At 43.9% G+C, this 17,565-nt stretch overlaps 1 protein-coding gene across 8 annotated transcripts in view; it reads right to left on the bottom strand.

Annotated features, from left to right (window-relative positions):
* Positions 1 to 17,565, bottom strand: part of LOC144691642 (nipped-B-like protein) — a 564,605-nt gene that overhangs the window by 223,312 nt on the left and 323,728 nt on the right. The window lies entirely within an intron of this gene.

Below are 17,565 nucleotides of genomic sequence, written 5' to 3'. Positions count from 1 at the left end.
TCCTCATTAAAAGCACAGGCTATCTTACACCATTTCAAAAGTGCATGCTTCATGTGCAAGACTGGATAATGTTGGCAAATTATTCAACTGAGAGGGCATTAGCCTGTCTTAATCCAATAGCCACATAAGCACACTTTCCAGTAGTGATCAGTGTCGTGAAAAGATACAGTCTTGAAATGTTCAACACGTCCAGCAGCCAGTTCAGTGCAAGGAGTAACAAATTACATCGCCAGACTGGGAAATTCCAAATCAGAGGAGATATAGGCTGATCAAACCCTGCAGCACTCTGTAGGACTGAACTTTGCAGATAGCAAATTTTGAAAAACGTTCAGCTGGTCGGGGGGAAAACAAAGTTCAAATTTCAGGCTGGCAGCCTACAACACCGCGTTAGCTCCAGTTACAGCGACACAAGGCAAGTACAGAGACGTGGTTGAGGGAAGGGCAGGATTGGCAACTCAACATTCCGGGATATAGAATCTTCAGGCAAGGCAGGGGAGGGGGGTGGAAGAGGAGGAGGCATTGCATTATTAGTTAAGGAGTCAGTTACTACAATAAGGAGAGATGATATCTTGGAGGGAGCATCGAATGAAGCTTTGTAGGTAGAGCTTAGGAATAAAAAAGGGGCAGCCACATTGTTAGGTGTTTATTATAGACCCCCAGATGGTCAGCGGGAAATTGATGAGCAAATATGTGCACAATTTGAGGAGGTGTGTATAAAAACAACAACAATAGGGTAATTATATAAGGCGATTTCAACTTTCCCAACATTATTTGGGATAGACATTGTGTTAAACGCTTGGATGGAGTGGATTTCTTGAAATGTGTGCAGGAGAACATTTTAGGTCAAAATATAGAGGGTCCAACAAAGGAAGGCGCAGTGCTGGGCCTAATTCAGGGGAATGAAGCCGGACAGGTGGCTGAGATGGTGGCGGGGGAGTATTTTAGTGATAGCGACCACAACATGGTACAATTTAAGCTTGTTTTGGACAAAAAAATAGACAAGTTCCAAAAAGTGTTTTGGATTGGGGGAGGTTGGATTGGGAGAGAGTGGATTTTAGTGAAATAAGGCAGGACCTGGCCAAGGTAGACTGGGAACAGCTACTTATGGGGAAATCTACAGAAGAGCAGTGGGGGGCGTTCAAAAAGGAAATGGGGAGGGTACAGGCTCAACATGTTCCCTCTAGGGTGATAGGAAGGAGTAACAAGCCCAGAGAACCATGGATGACCAGAGATATTCAGGATAGGATGAGAGGGAAAAGAGAGGCTTTTAGCTGGCACAAGGGAAGCAAATCAGTGGAGGCATTAGTGGAGTACAGAAAGTGCAGGGTGGAGCTTAAGAAAGCAATTAAGATACGAGAAAGCTCTGGCTGGTAAAAGCAGGGAAAATCCCAAGATATTCTATAAGTACATCAATGGGAAGAGGATAACCAGGGAAAGAATAGGGCCCATTAGGGACCAAGGGGGCAATCTATGGGTAGAGCCAGAGGACATCGCTAGAGTGTTGAACGAATACTTCACATCCGTCTTCACCCAAGAGAATGAGGATGAAGGTATGGAACCCGGGGAGAGAGACTGCGAGGTTCTTGAGCAAATTGATATAGGGAGTGACAAGGTATTGGAGGTGTTGGCAGGCTTAAAAGTGAACAAATCTCCAGCTCCGGATGATTTGTGTCCCAGACTGCTGAGGGAGGCAAGGGAGGAGATCGCAGGGGCTCTGACCCAAATTTTTAATTGCTCTCTGGCCACGGGGGAGGTGTCAGAGGACTGGAGAACAGCTAATGTGGTTCCACTATACAAGAAGGGTTGTAGGGGTAAGCCAGGGAACTACAGACCAGTGAGTCAAATGTCAGTGGTAGGGAAACTATTGGAGAAAATTCTGAAGGAGAGAATCTATCTCCACTTGGAGAGGCAAGGTTTGATCAGGGATAGTCAGCATGGCTTTGTCAGAGGGAGGTCATGCCTAACAAATCTGATTGAATTTTTTGAGGTGTGTAGATGAGGCTAGTGCAGCTGATGTAGTTTATCTGGATTTCAGCAAAGCCTTTGACAAGGTCCCACATGGGAGACTTATGAAGAAGGCAAATGCACATGGGACACAGGGTAATTTGATAAGGTGGATTCAAAATTGGCTTAGTTGTGGGAGACAGAGGGTGATGACAAAAGGATGCTTTAGTGACTGGAAGCCAGTGTCCAGTGGTGCACCAAAGGGTCTGTGCTGGGTCCCCTATTATTTGTCATTTATGTAAACGACATAGATGATTATGTGGGGGGTAGGATTAGTAAGTTTGCGGATGACACAAAGATTGGCCGGATGATTAACAGTGAGGTTGACTGTCTTGGGCTACAGGAAGATATAGACGGTATGGTCAAATGGGCAGATAAGTGGCAGATGGAATTTAACCCTGAAAAGTGTGAGGCAATACACTTTGGAAGGAGTAATTTGACAAGGAAGCATTACACTAAGAAGTTCTAAGGAACAAAGGGACCTTGGCATGTGTGTCCATAGATCTCTGAAGGTTGAGGGGCATGTTAGTGGGGTGGTCAAAAAGGCATTTGGGACACTTGCCCTTATCAATCGAGGCATAGATTACAAAAGTAGGGAGGTCATGTTGGAGTTGTATAGAACCTTGGTGAGGCCACATTATAGGAAGGATGTGATTTCACTGGAGGGGGTGCAGAGGAGATTCACCAGGATGTTGCCTGGGATAAAACATTTAAGTTATGTAGAGAGGTTGGATAGACTTGGGTTGTTTTCGTTGGAGCAGAGAAGACTGAGGGGCGACCTGATCGAGGTGTACAAAATTATGAGGGGCATGGACAGGATGGATAGGGACCAGCTGTTCCCCTTAGTTGATGGGTCAGTCACGAGGAGACATAAGTTCAAAGTGAGGGGCAGGAGGTTTAGGGGGGGGGAATGAGAGGAAAAACTTTTTTACCCAGAGTGTGGTGACGGTCTGGAATGCGCTGCCTGGGAGGGTGGTGGAGGCGGGTTGCCTCACATCCTTTAAAAAGTCCTTGGATGAGCACTTGGCATGTCATAACATTCAAGGCTATAGGCCAAGTGCTGGGAAATGGGATTAGGCAGGTAGGTCAGGTGTTTCTCATGTGTCGGTGCAGACTCGATGGGCCGAAGGGCCTCTTCTGCACTGTGAGATTCTGTGATACTGGAAACATGCCCACACAGCTGATCCCTAGAGTCAAAGGTGTGAACTTTGAAGTCAGACTGAAGGGAGATTAGAAAGGAGAAATAAAAACAGAAAATGCCAGAAATATACAGGTCAGTCAGTTCTGTGGGTAGAAACAGAGTTAACATTTCAGAATTATGACCTATCAGAGTTGAGATAAGATAGAAATGTGATAAGTTTTAAGCAAACAAAGGGGGTGGTAATGATAGGATGGAAAACAGGCAAAAACAAAAATTGCTGGAAAAGCTCAGCTGGTCTGACAGCATCTGCGGAGAGAAAGACAGAGATAACTTTTCAAGTCCATATGGCTTCTTCAGAACTAAAGAGAAGTTGAAATGTGGTGAAATTTATACTGTTTAAGGGGGGTGGGACAGATAAAGCTGGATAGAAGGCTAGTGATAGGTGGAGGCAAAGGAGAAATTGCAAAAGATGTCAAACAAAAGGTGGAAGGGGTGTTAATGGCGGTGATACTGGCTAAAGGAGGTGCTAATGGTGACATTAAGAGTAGAAAGCAGGATGAGCAAATGACAGATGACCCTAGTGGGGGTGGAGTGTGGGGAGGAAAAAAGATCGAAATAGGCTAAAAGATGGGGATAAAACAATGAGTGTAAATAAATTTTTAAAATAATAATAGAAATAGGTGGGGAAAAATATATATATAAAAATTTAAAAATATTGAAAAAAGGGGATCAAAAAGGGGTGAAGATGGAGGAGAGAGTTCATGATCTGAAATTGTTGAACTCAATGTTAAGTCTGGAAAACAGGGGTGATTGAATGACAAAAGGATCTGTGATGCAGGGCCAAAGGGGGTGCTAATAGGGCAAGTAAAGAAACAATGTGTCCAGATAAGGTGTGAATGACAGAATGATGAACAGCAGCTGCCCAAAAGTAAAAACAAGAGGAAAAAAAAGAGCAAAACTGAAACGTACAAAGAAAAGGATGGGGTAGGGATTGTGATCTGAAATTGTTAAACACAATGTTGTACCTGGAAGGTTGTAAAGTGAGGTGTTGTTTCGCCAAGATTACATTGGCCTTAAGAACATAAAAACATGAGAACTGGAGCAGGCATAGGCGATTCAGAGTTTTACCCGCATATTCCAAGAAACCAAGGACAGAGAGGTCAGCATTCTGCAAGGTGCAGAATTAAAATGAGAGGCAAGTAGAAGCTTGGGGACTGAATGGAGGTGATCCACAAAGTGGTCACCCAATTTGCGTTTGGTCTCCTTAACATTAATAGACTGAAGAAAAGTTGATTTTGTGGGGCTGAGAATAGAAGTTGGAATAAAATTGGAATAATGCTGCAAAGAGATGTTTTGCCAAAGTTTTTCATTTTGCACTCATCAGGACAAATTCAAGAAAGTCAAATTTCAAATGGTCCCAACAATCTATACCATAGGGAGAAAGGGTTGGTAGGTCACCGCTGAATGAAGCATTGTCATGAAGAAAGCAACGGGGAAATATAGGTACCCCAAGCTCTCAGGTAATCAAAAAAGGTGCAAGGCTTGAACATGTTCCTTTTGCAGGGAATGGGTCGCTGCACAAGAGCCTGAGTACACAGGAGTAAAGGTGTCTTGTTGTAATTGTATAGAGCCTGGAGTATTGAAAGTAGTTTTGGTCTCCTTACTGTCATGAAGTTATTAACAGATATAATATTTTGGAAAATATTTTTCTTTTAAATTAGAGGTTTAGTCTGCGGGTGTGTCTTAATTGGATTCAAGCCAGCTAGTCTATAAGGCAGAGAGCGTGCACCTGCATTTTTTGAATAGAGCATTCAAGAAGCGGGGTGAAAACTGATGCCTTTCTAGCAGCTACCAAGCAATATGTTTATATTACTAATAAACTTGGTAGTATGAAAGGGATTTTATTGTTAGAGAGGTTTAGTTCAGAAGTTGTTGATACATTGACAAGTAACATTCAAAAGGGCTGGTAGGTATAACATCAGTAGTTTTCGGGTGTGCAGGGCAGAGGCAATGTGAGATCAACAGGCGGCTGTAAGCCTCCAACTGGCTCCACAGCAACCAAATTGAAAGGGCTTCATTTTGAATTTGTATGGTGAAAATGCTTTGCCTGGTGTCTGGTTAAGTCTATGGGTTGCTGTTGCTTTAACGGAGGTTTAGTTTGGGAATTTGTTAAAAGTTATGACAGTAGTAATTTTAGCCATGTGTACATATATTTTAAACTGTGTAAATTAATAAAATGTTTCATTTAGTTTAATGTAAAACCTCGAGAACTGGTGGTGTGATCCCTGAATTTAGAGTTGCATCTCAATCATAACACTTAAAATTATAGGTTATGACAATTGTTTAAAGTTTCCCTCTGGGATTTTTAAATAACTCCACTTTACCAACTGCATCGGTCATTACCCAAGGAAGGTTATATTGCCACAGAGGAAGTGCAACAAAGGTTCCCCAGACTGATTCCAGGGGTGGCGGGATTGTCCTACAAGGAGATATCGAGGAGGCTGGGCCTCTATTCTCTATGGTTCATAAGAAGCTGGGTGATCTCATTGAAACATACAAAATTCCAACAGGGTTTGACAGGGTAGATGCAGGAAGGATGCTCCCTCTGGCTGAATGGGGTCTAGAACCAGGGGCCAAAGTCTCAGGATATGAGGTAGGCGATTTAGGATTGAGATGAGGAGGAATTCCTTCACTCAGAGGGTGGTGAATCTTTTTTTCTCGCTCATGGGATGTGGGCATCACTGGCTAGCATTTATTGCCCATCCCTAATTGCCCTTGTTCAAAGGGCATTTTTAAGAGTCAACTAAATTGCTGAGAGTCTGGAGTCACATGTAGGCCAGGCCAGGTAAGGGTGACAGATTTCCTTCCCTAATGGACATTAGTGAACCAGATGGGTTTTACGACAACCGACAATGGTTTCATGTTCATCATTAGACTTTTAATTCCAGATATTTATTGAATTCAGATTTTACCATCTGCCATGGTGGGATTCGAACCCAGGTCCCCAGAGCGTTAACCTGGGTCTCGTGATTACCAGTCTATTGACAATACGACTACGCCATCGCCTCCCCCTTCTTTGGAATTCTCTACCCCAGTGGGCTGTGGAGGCTGTGTCATCGAATATGTTCAAGACAGAGATCAATAAGATTTGTAGATATTAAAGACATCAAGGGATATGGGGGTAGTGCAGGAAAACAGCATTGAGCTAGATGATCAGCCATGATCTAGTTGAATGGCACAGCTGTCTCAAGGAGCTGAATGGTCTACTCCTGCTCCTATGAATGTATGTCGCTTCTAGCAAGCGTAAGCGATCCACATTAAGAGCTTGGCTGATTATCTTAAATTGGTTGTTAGCATAGGTATTAGCGCACTCAGGATTGTTCAGCAAGTGCTGCCCAATCGAGGAATCAGATCTAACATTAGACATTTTGTTTCGGGTTTTGCAAGCACGGGCTGGTTGAGTACAGTCTGTGCTCTGCCTATTACAAATAACCAAAGGAACGTGCTGCTTGAATTCGATCAGCCAATAGCTGGGACATATGTCCTACGTATCCAGAATCGCATCAGCACTGAATTTCATACAAAACGTTGTTCAATAGTGTGATTGGCAGAATCCGTTTTTGGGCCAACGGGAGGCATCCGGATGTTAGAAAATACCACTCACGTAGCCACTGCATAGTAGCAGCGTGAAACCGCTTCCTTAGCCTGTTGTTCAAATTTGAATTGTTTTGCTCTCCATAAATGTTGCTTGATCTGCTGAGTATTTTCGAGGATTTTCTGTTTATTATTAGTAAAAGATAAACTTAGGCTTTAGAAATTGAAATTAAGATATTCTTCATAAAGCGCTCAAATCATGGATTGGACACCCCAACATCGTGGAGGTTATAAAAATGGAACAAATTAAAACTAGATTTTGTAGTGCGTGGTGGGAGGGGGAGGAGCTCAGGGTAAGTGATGAACTGGCTTAGTTATATACGAACATAGGAGGAATTAGGAGTAGGCTACTCGGTCCCTCAAGCCTGCTCTGCCATTCAATAAGACCATGGCTGACCTGAATACAACCTCAACCCCACATTCCTGCCTACCCTGATATTCTTTCAGCCCCTTGTTAATCAAGACTCTATCCAGCTCTGCCTTAAAAATATTCAAAGACTTTGCTTCTACCGTCTTTTGAGGAAGTGTGTTCCAAAGACACTCAACCCTCCAAGAGAAAAGGTTTCTCCTCATCTCGGTCTTAAATCAGCAACCTCTTATTTTTAAACAGTGACCTTTGAATCTATGGGTCAAAGGCCGATGGGTATTTTCCATCTAGTTCCCCTCCCTGCCCCAACCAACCAGTACCACCAAGGGTGGCTCGGTAGCACCACTACTTACCGAGCTGGCCGAGTCCTAAATGACATAGCTGCAAGACTGGGTCTGTGGCAGGTGGTGAGGGAACCAGCAAGAGGGAAAAACTTACTTGACTTCATCCTCACCAACCTGCCTGCCGCAGATGCATCTGTCCATGACAGTATCGGTTGGAGTGACAACCGCACAGTTGTTGTGGAGATGAGGTCCCACCTTCACATTGAGGATACCCTTCATTGTGTTGTGTGGCACTACCACTGTGCTAAATGGGATAGATGTCGAACAGATCCAGCAAATTAAGACTGGCCATCCATGAGGTGCTGTGGACCATCAGCAGCAGCAGAATTGTACTCAAACACAATCTGTAGCCTGAAACAAAAACAAAAAATGCTAGAAAAACTCAGGTCTAACAGCATCTGTGGAAAGAAGAAAAAGTTAATGTTTAAAGTCCGTATGACTCTCCTTCAGAGCACTGAAGAGTCATATGGACTCGAAATGTTAACTTTTTTTCTCTCCACAGATTCTGTTAGACCTGCTGAGTTTTTCCAGCATTTTCTGTTTTTGTTTCAGATTTCCAGCATCCACAGTATTTTGCTTTTATTACAATCTGTAACCTCATGGCCTGGCATATCCCCCACTCTACCATCATTACCATCAAGACAGGGGATCATCCCTGATTCAATGAAGAGTGCAGGAGGGCATGCCAGGAGCAGCACCAGGCATACCTAAAAATGAGGTGTCAACCTGGTGAAGCTATAAAACAAGGCTACTTGCGTGCCAAACAGCATAAGCAGCAAGTGATGTGCAGAGCTAAGCGATCTCAGAACCAATGGATCAGATCTAAGTTCTGCAGCCCTGCCACATCCAGTCTTCAATGGTGGTGGATAATTAAACAACTCACTGGAGGAGGCGGCTCCACAAATATCCTCATCCTCAATGATGGAGGAGCCCAGCACAGCAGTACAAAAGATAAGGCTGAAGAATTTGCTACAATCTTCAGCCAGAAGTGCCGAGTGGATGATCCATCATGGCCTCATCCAGAGGTCCCCAGCATCACAGATGCCAGTCTTCAGCCGATTTGATTCACTCCACGTGATATCGAGAAACGGCTGAAGGCACTGGACACTCCAAAGGCTATGGGCCCTGACAATATTCCGGCAATAGTACTGAAGACTTGAGCTCCAGAACTTGCTGCACCCATAGCCAAGCTGTTCCAGTACAGCTACAACACTAGCATCTACCTGGCTATGTGGAAAATTGCCCAGGTATGTCCTGTACACAAAAAGCTGGAGAAATGCAACCCAGCCAATTATTGCCCCATCAGTCTACTCCTGATCATCAGTAAAGGAAGAAGTCATCAACAGTGCTATCAAGCGGCACTTGTTTAGCAATAACCTGCTCAATGATGCCCAGTTTGGGTTCCGCCAGGGCCACTCAGCTCCTGACCTCATTACAGCCATGATTCAAACATGGACAAAAGAGCTGAACTCCCGAAGTGAGGTGAGAGTGACTGCCCTTGACATCAAGGCAGCATATAACCCAGTGTGGCATTAAGGAGCCCTAGCAAAACTGCAGTCAATGGGAATCAGGGGGAAACTCTCCACTGGTTGTAGTCATACCTAGCACAAAGGAAGATGGTTGTGGCTGTTGGAGGTCAGTCATCTCAGCTTCAGGGCATCACTGCAGGAGTTCTTAAGGGTAGTGTCCTCAGCCCAATCATCTTCAGTTGCTTCATAAATGACCTTCCTTCCACAGTAAGGTCAGAAGTGGGGATGTTCACAGATGATGGCACAGTGTTCAGCACCATTCGCAACTCCTCAGATACTGAAGCAGTCCATGTCCAAATGCAGCAAGACCTGGACAACATCCAGGCTTGGGCTGACAAGTGGCAAGTAACATTCGTGCCACACAAGTGCCGGGCAATGACCATCTCCAACAAGAGAGAATCCAATCATCGTCCCTTGATGTTCAATGCCATCACCATCATTGAATCCCCCATCAACATCCTAGGGGTTACCATTGACCAGAAACTGAGCTGGACTAGCCATATAAATCCTGTGGCTACTAGAACAGGTCAGAGGCTAGGAATCCCACGACGAGTAACTCACCTCCTGACTCCCCAAAGTCTGTCCCCCATCTACAAGGCACAAGTCAGGAGTGTGATGGAATACTCCCCACTTGCCTGGATGAGTGCAGCTCCTGCAACACTGAAGAAGCTGGACATGGTCCAGGACAAAGCAGCCCGCTTGATTGGCACCACATCCACAAACATTCACTCCCTCCACCACCGACGCACAGTAGCAGCAGTGTGTACCATCTGCAAGATACACCGCAGGAATTCACCAAGGCTCCTTAGACAGCATCTTCCAAATCCATGACTACTACCATCTAGAAGGACAAGGCAGCAGATACATGGGAACACCACCACTACAAGTTCCCCTCCAAGTAACTCGCCATCCTGACTTAGAAATATATCGCCGTTCCTTCACTGTCGCTGGGTCAAAATCCTGCATCAAGTTTTTTTTATTCATTCACGGGATGTGGGCTTCACTGGCTGGGCCAGCAATTATTGCCCATCCCTAGTTGCCCTTGAGAAAGTGATGGTGAGCTGCCTTCTTGCGTTCAGTCCATGTGGCGTTGGTACACACACTGTTGTTAGGAAATGAGTTCCAGGACTTTGACCCAGCGACCATAAAGGATGCACAAATGCGACCCTGACTGGAAGTACCTGGCTCAACACAAGCCCAGACAATGTAGCACAGTTACACATAGGCCACCAACTAATGCTTCAGAGTTACAGCTACCAAATTACAAATCATTTGAATTTTAAGCCTACCAGCAGACAAAGGAAGGTCATTACAACTAAAGACCAGAAATGAGTGATCGGTTCCAAATGTACATTAATCACAAAAAGTCAGCATGCAAGTACACAAAGTAATTATGTACTAAAAATGCTGAAAAAAAAATCTCAGGTGTGGCAGTATCTGTGCAGAGAGGGAACGATGATGAAAGGTCAATAAATTAACCGTTCTTCTTTCTTCACAGGGACTGCCTGGCGTTTTTTTCTTTTCATTAATGGGATGTGGGCTTTGCTGGCTGGGCCAGTGTTATTGCTCATCCCTAGTTGCCCTTGAGGTGGTGGTGGTAAGCTGCCTTCTTGAACCGCTGAAGTCCATGTGGTGTGGGTACACCCACAGTGCTGTTAGGATTTTGAGCCAGCAACAGTGAAGGAACGGCGATATATTTCCAAGTTAGGATGGTGAGTGACCTGGAGGGGAACTTCCAGGTGGTGATGTTCCCATGTGTTTGCCCATGTCCTTCTAGAAAGTAGTGGTCATGAGTTTGGAAGATGCTGTCTAAGGAGCCTTGGTGAATTCCTGCAGTGCATCTTGTAGATGGTACACACTGCTGCTACTGTGCGTCGGTGGTGGAGGGAGTGAATTTTTATGGATGTGGTGCCAATCAAGAGGGCTGCTTTGTCCTGAATGGTTGTGGGAGCTGCACTCATGCAGGCAAGTAGGGAGTATTCCATTACACACCTGACTTGTGCCTTGTCGATTGTGGACAGACTTTGGGAGTCAGGAGGTGAGTTACCCGTCGCAGGATTCCCAGCCTCTGACCTGCTCTTGTAGCCACAGTATTTATATGGCCAATCCTGTTCAGTTTCTGGTCAATGATAACCCCCAGGATGTTGATAGTGGGAGATTCAGTGATGGTAATGCCATTGAACATCAAAGGCCGATGGTTGGATTCTGCTGAGTATTTCCTGCATTTGCTGTTTTTATTTCAGATCTCCAGCCTCTGGAGTATATGGCTTTTGTGAACTTATACCAAGACTTTGAATAATCAATCTCGATAAGCTATAAAGCGCAATTCCTGCAACTGACAGTAAGTGGCACCAAAGGTAAAGGAACTGATGCCTACAGAACTGTACATTTGCAGCAGAGGAAGCATTTGCCACAAAATTCAAATCATTCATCATCACCCTGACAACCAAAGTTCAACTTCAAAGAAGTTGACTCAACAAACTGAAGAGGGAGGACCATCAGTCTCACTGTTTAGATTTTCAGTGTTAGCTCTGATCAGTCTCTGTCAGTTAAGAGATGAGACTTGATTTGAAGGTGGGCATTGATAAGGATGTTAAAAAAGATGTTCTAAATAGAGACAGAGAGCAGAGCAAGTTATCCCTGCTTCTGTGCAATATGATCTAATGAAATTTAAGTGACAAATGGGATTAATATTGAAGGAGTGGGCAATGTAACTAATTTCTGGGACTGCCCAGGTGGAGATCAGAGTCTAGCCCAACCATCCCCGCCCAAAGCTGTGCTCGACGTCCATCATTCTTGCTGGTAGATGTTTTTACATTAGGACTATATAACATAGGACAGCAGCAACAACTCTTGGGCACAATGTCAGGTGCATGGGACAGAACATCTGAAGCTTGCATAGCCTAATGTTCTAGGTGGCACTTCAGTACAATCCCACCTTTAGAGTTAGTTACCACCTGTAGGACTGAGCTCGATTTACAGTACAGAGAATAATTTTGTACCACGAAGGATAAATAGTGGCTAGGGAACCAAGGATTCCACTTTTGTTTTTGATGGTTTCATAAGGTCCACCTGAATAGACAGAGAGAGTCATGCTTTGACATCTGATCCAACAATACAGCACTTTTTTTATTCTCTCAGGAGATGTGAACATCGCTGGCTAGTCCAGCATTTACTACCCACCTCTAATTGCCCTTGAGAAGGCCTTCTTAAACCACTGCAATCCCTGTGGTGTAGGTACACCCACAGTGCTGTCAAGTGAGTTCCAGGATTTTGACCCAGCGACAGTGAAGGAACGGTGATTTTGTTCCAACTCAGGATGGTGTTTGACTTGGAGGGGAATTTGCAGGCGGTTGTATTTCTATGCATCTGCTGCTCTGTCCTTCTCGGCGGTAGAGGTTGTGGGTTTGCGAGGCAATGTTGAGGAAATCTTGGTGAGCTGCTGCAGTGCATCTCGTCAATGGTACACAATGCTACCACTTTCTGTCGGTGGTGGAGGGAGTGAATGTTGAAGGTGATGGATGGGATGCCAATCAGGGTAGCCGCTTTGCTTTGGAGGGTGTGCAGCTTGAGTGCTCTTGGAGCGGCTCTCATCCAGGCAAGTGGAGAATATTCCATAACACACCTGATTTCTGCCTTGTAGATGGTGGACAGGCTTTGGGGAGTCAGGAGGTGAGTTACTCGACATGAATTCCCAGCCTCTGACCTGCCCTTATGGCCAGAGTGTTTATATGGCTGGCCCAGTTCAGTCTCTATATACGAACATATGAATTTGAATTAGGACCTGGAGTAGGTCACTTGGCCCCACGAGCCTGGTCCACCATTCAATAAGATCATGGCTGATCTGATTTTCACCTCAACTTCACATTCCTGCCTACCCCGATAACCTTTTAGCCCTTTGCTCATCAAGAATCTAACTGGTCAATGGTAACCCCCAAGCTATTGACAGTAGGGGAGTTAGCAATGGTAATGCCATTGAATGTCAAATGGAGATGGTTAGATACTCTCTTGTTAGAGGCGGTCACTGCCTGGCACTCATGTAGCACAAATGTCTGATCAGCCCAAGCCTGAATGTTGTCCAGGTCATGCTGCATATGGACAGAGACTGCTTCAGTACCTGAGGAGTTGCGAATGGAGCTGAACAGTGAACGTCCCCACTTCAGACCTTATGATCGAGGGAATTTCATTGACGAAGCAGCTGAAGATGGTTGGGCTGAGGACACTACTCTGAGGAACTCCTACAGTGATGTCCTGGAACTGACATGATTGACCTCCAACCACCAAAACCATCTTCCTTTGTGCTAGGTATGACTCCAACCAGTGAAGGTTTTTTTCTCTGGATTCTAGTTTTGCTAAGGCTCCTTGATGCCACAATTGGTCAAATGCTGCCTTGATATCAAGGGCAGCCATCCCCCACCTCATCTCAAGTTCAGCTCTTTTGTCCACGTTTGAATCATGAGTGTAATGAGGTCAGGAGCAGAGTGGCCCTGGCAGAACCCAAAGTGAATGTGTGTGTGCAGATTATTGTTGAGTAAGCACCGCCTGATGTCACTGTCGACGACACCTTCCATCACTTTGCTGATGATAGAGATTAGACTGATGGGGAAATAACTAACTGGGTTGGATTTGTCCTGCTCTGTGTACACAGGACATACCTGGGCAATTTCACATTGTTGGGTAGATGCCAGCATTGCAGCTGTACTGAAGAGCTTGGCTAGGGGCTCAAGTGCTGAAGAATATAGGAACATAAGAAATGGGAGCAGGAGTAGGCTATTCAGCCCCTCAAGCCTGCCCCACCATTCAGTAAGATCATGGCTGATCTGCCCCAGGCCTCAACTCCTCTTTCATGCCAGCTCCTCACAACCCACAACTCCCTGATACTTCAAAAATCTATCTACCTCCTCTTTAAATAATTTCAATTATCTAACCTCCACAACTCTCTGGGGTAGAGAATTCCAGACATTTACTACCCTCTGAGAGAAGAAATTCCTTCACATCTCAGTTTTAAATGAGTGTCCCCTTATTCTGTAACTATGTCCTCTAGTTTGAGATTCCCCCACTAGTGGAAACATCTTCTCAACATCTATCCTGTCAAGCCCACTAAGAATCATGTACATTTCACTAAGATCACCCCTCATTCTTCTAAACTCTAATGAATAAAGGCCTGACCTGTTTAGCTGTTCTTGATAAGTCAGCCCCTTCATCTCAGGATTCAGCCTCGTGAATCTCTTTTGAACTGCCTCCAATGTCAGTATATCCTTTCTTAAATACGGGGACCAAAACTGTACACAGTACTCCAGGTGCTACCTCACCAACACCCTGTACAGTTGTAACAAGACTTCCCTATTTTTAAACTCTAACCCTCTAGCAATACAGGCCAAAATACCATTTACCTTCTTAATTACTTGCTGCACTTGCATGCTAATGTTTTGTGTTTCATGCACAAGAACACCCAGATCCCTCTGTGCTGCACTTTTTAGAGTCTCTCTCCAATTAAATAATATTCTGCCTTTTGTTTCTTCCTACCAAAGTGTATGACCTCACACTTTCCTACATGAAATTCCATCTGCCAAGTTTTTGCCCTCTTACTCAACCGGTCTATATCCCCTTGCAGATTCCTTGTGTCCTCATCACAACATGCCCTCCCACCTACTTTTGTATCGTCAGCAAATTTGGATACATTACACTCTGCCCCCTCCTCCAAGTCATTAATTTAGATAGTAAATAATTGAGGTCCTAGGACTGATTTTTGTGTAATTCCACTAGTTACGTCTCTCTAACCTGAAAAAGACCCAATGATCCTGACTCTCTGTCTTGTGTGTGTTAACCAATCCTCAATCCATGCTAATACATGAGGCCCAATACTGTGGGCTCCTATCTTGTGCAATAACCTTTTATGTGGCACCTTATTGAATGCCTTCTGAAAATACAAATACACGACATCTACTGGTTCCCCTTTATCAACTCTGTTTGTTACATCCTCAAAGAACTCAAGCAAATTTGTCAAACATGATTTCCCTTTCACAAAACCATGTTGACTCTGTTTGATTGTGTTAAGCTTTTCTAAATGTCCTGCTATTTCTTCCTTAATAATGGATTCCAGCAATTTCCCAACGACAGATGTTAGGTTGACTGGCCTATAGTTTCCTGCTTTTTGTTTCCCTCCCTTCTTGAACAGGGGTGTCACATCAGCAGTTTTCCAATCCTCTGGGACCTTCCCAGAATCCAGTGAGCTCTGGAATATTTCGACCAATGCATTCACTATCTCTGCAGCCGCTTCCTTTAAAACCCTTGGATGCAGGCCATCAGGTCCTGGCAACTTGTCTGCCTTTAGTATGTCAAATACTTTGTCCCTCACGATAGAGATTGTTACAAGGCCTTTCCTCCCATTAGCTCCTTGCTTATCTGACAATCTTTGGAGTGTTTATAGTGTCCTCCACCGTGAAGACTGATGCAAAATACTGGTTTAAATTATGTGCCATTTCCCTGTTCCTTGTTATCATTTCTCCATTCATATCCTCCAAGGGTCCCATGCTCACTTTAGCTACTCTCGTTCTTATTATATGCCCGTAGAAGCTCCTATTTGTTTTTATATTTCTTGCCAATTTATTTTCATAATCAATTTTCTCCCTCTTTATTAGCTTTTCAGCCATCTGCTGCTGGTTCCTAAAAAATTCCCAATCCTCTGGCCTACCGCTAGTTTTCACTGCTTTGTATGTCTTAGTTTTTGATTGGATTCTCTCCTTGACCACCTTTGTTAACCACGGGTGGTTCATCCTTCTCATCGGGTCCTTTTTGACCAGTTAGACACTTTACAGCCTTCCAGACTTAACATTGAGTTCAACAACTTCAGATCATGAACTCTCTCCTCCATCCTGACCCTTTTTTAATCCCCTTTCTTCAACATTTATTTTTAAAATTTTTATATATGTTTTTCCCCATCATTCTTAAAATTTATTTCCACTCATTGTCTTATCCCCACCTTTTAGCCTATTTCAATCTTCTTTCCCACACCGTCTCCCCATCCCTCCACCCCACCCGGGTGTCTGTCACTTGCTCATGTTGTTCTTTCCACAATGCTTACCCTTGTCCTGCTATTATCACATTCTGCTTTGACCTTAATGTCACCATCAGCACCTCCTTTAGCCACCATTAACACCTCTTCGACCCTGATTGGCTGTAAAGCACTTTGAGATGACCGGGATGTGAAAAGCGCTATATAAATCCAAGTCTTTTTTTAAAAATGGGTCGTAGAAGCTGATTGAGTGTTATCGCCACAGCTGGTGTTAATTGCTATACAAACCAAATCCCAGAGGGAATCTTGGCTTATGGACCACAACCTTGTTTTTGTATTCTGATAACGAGATGATGATGTACCAATCTCAGCAGTAAGAGGTCCAGTAACACACTTGGGTTTTTAAAAATTAAAAGTAAAAGTTTTATTAACCAAAAAAAAGAAAACTTAAGCACACACGATTACAGGTACACAATTAAAGTTAGTCTTGCAAAATATTTCCCCAAAAACACTCTACCTGGTCAAACCCACAAGTAAACACATTCCAGGCAAGATTCCCTTATAGATATTGAAGTATGAAAAATCCATTAATATCACACAAGGCAAACTGCTGTAGCTTCAATAAAGGTGTACCACATGACCTTTACCCTCTTCCACTTTATGGTATGGAATCCCCTTCGGAATAAAACAGTTCTTGCTGCAGCCCAAGATTTCTCAACAGCTCAGACAGCTCCAGCTATCTCCAGCTTAACAGGTATACAGCCATCTCTCCAGCTCTATAGCTAAAAACCAGCTACCACAGTAACTCTAATGTACCTTTTTCCTCCTTTCATCTCATTCCCATTGTTCTTACATCTCTTTGAAAATCAAACCCTTTCAAATATAAGATCTTTTATGTTTCAATATTGTCTTTGCTTTTGGGTCAATAAAAATATAATATCTCCATTACTATTTACCTATGAACTCCTGCAAGATGCAACATTTTCCTTGATACCCGACTCCCCATTGAAATTCAAACAACTTATCTAAAAAGGCAAATGTTAGATCTAACCTATCTACTTCTGCCTCAACTTAACACCTCATCCTTTTCATGTTTCCAAACCCCCAGACATCCTGGCTCCTATCAAACTCTTGTCCAGTTTAATTAAACCTCTCACACAGGCATCCAGCTTTCTTTACAGAATAACACAATGTATCCTACAAATATATATAAAATCTATTCTCAGTGGCAACAAAAAAGGATTGAATATATACTGTGAAGGAGAAAAAAATTAAAGACTATGGGAAAACAGCAGGGGGTGGGGATGAGACTATTTGAATGACTCTATCAAAGAGCCAGCACAGGCACAACGGGAAAAATAGCCTCCTTCTGTGCTATACTAGTCTATGGCTTTACAGTGTCTATTCTTTTTAAACATAAAAACGTTTATTTTAATTCCCCCCAAAGTCCATTTCTTTGCCTAAAGGCTCTTGTGGTTAACATTTAAGTGGGAAGAGAAAGCTACCCCAAG

This window comes from Cetorhinus maximus, chromosome 2, assembly GCF_964194155.1.
Source record: "Cetorhinus maximus chromosome 2, sCetMax3.hap1.1, whole genome shotgun sequence".
In the NCBI taxonomy this organism is placed as follows: Eukaryota; Metazoa; Chordata; class Chondrichthyes; order Lamniformes; family Cetorhinidae; genus Cetorhinus; species Cetorhinus maximus.
The sequence above is the reverse complement of the archived record's forward strand: the minus strand, read 5'-3'. Positions and strand labels throughout refer to the sequence as shown.